Source organism: Ranitomeya imitator, chromosome 5 (assembly GCF_032444005.1).
Source record: "Ranitomeya imitator isolate aRanImi1 chromosome 5, aRanImi1.pri, whole genome shotgun sequence".
NCBI classification, from domain to species: domain Eukaryota; kingdom Metazoa; phylum Chordata; class Amphibia; order Anura; family Dendrobatidae; genus Ranitomeya; species Ranitomeya imitator.
The window spans coordinates 694,660,220-694,661,477 of record NC_091286.1 but is presented as its reverse complement, the minus strand read 5'-3'; positions in this window follow the sequence as shown (position 1 = coordinate 694,661,477).

The following is a 1,258-nucleotide window of genomic DNA, read 5'->3' as shown; positions in this document are numbered from 1 at the left end:
GGCACCTGGAATATGCAAATTAGCCTCCTGAAGCTTGAATCCCTGGTTTGGTGATGCTTTCGAAGCAGCTGGTCCCGGCTGTACCCAACGATCTTCTAGCTTAGGGAGACTTCGCTTCTCACAGAAAGGCAACCTGGAATATGCAAATTAGCCTCCTGAAGCTTGAATCCCTGGTTTGGTGATGCTTTCGAAGCAGCTGGTCCGGCTGTACCCAACGATCTTCTAGCTTAGGGAGACTTCGCTTCTCACAGAAAGGAACCTGGAATATGCAAATTAGCCTCCTGAAGCTTGAATCCCTGGTTTGGTGATGCTTTCGAAGCAGCTGGTCCCGGCTGTACCAACCGACTCTTCTAGCTTAGGGAGACTTCGCTTCTCACAGAAAGGAACCTGGAATATGCAAATTAGCCTCCTGAAGCTTGAATCCTGGTTTGGTGATGCTTTCGAAGCAGCTCGGTCCCGGCTGTACCCAACGATCTTCTAGCTTAGGGAGACTTCGCTTCTCCCAGAAGGCACTGGAATATGCAAATTAGCCACCTGAAGCTTGAATCCCTGGTTTGGTGATGCTTTCGAAGCAGCTGGGTCCCGGCCCTGTACCCAACGATCTTCTAGCTTAGGGAGACTTCGCTTCTCACAGAAGGAACCTGGAATATGCAAATTAGCCTCCTGAAGCTTGAATCCCTGGTTTGGTGATGCTTTCGAAGCAGCTGGTCCCGGCTGTACCCAACGATCTTCTAGCTTAGGGAGACTTCGCTTCTCCCAGAAGGCACCTGGAATATGCAAATTAGCCTCCCTGAAGCTTGAATCCCTGGTTTGGTGATGCTTTCGAAGCAGCTGGTCCCGGCTGTACCCAACGATCTTCTAGCTTAGGGGAGACTTCGCTTCTCCCAGAAGGCACCTGGAATATGCAAATTAGCCTCCTGAAGCTTGAATCCCTGGTTTGGTGATGCTTTCGAAGCAGCTAGGTCCCGGCTGTACCCAACGATCTTTCTAGCTTAGGGAGACTTCGCTTCTCCAGAAGGCACCTGGAATATGCAAATTAGCCCTCCTGAAGCTTGAATCCCTGTTTGGGTGATGCCTTTTCGAAGCAGCCTGGTCCCCCGGCCTGTACCCCAACGATCTTCTATGCTTAGAGGGAGACCTTCGCTTTCTCCCAGAAGGCACCTGGTGAGATGCAAATTAGCCTCTCTGAAGCTTGAAATCCCTGGTTTGGTGATGCTTTCCGAAGCAGCTGGTCCCGGCTGTACACAACGATCCTTCT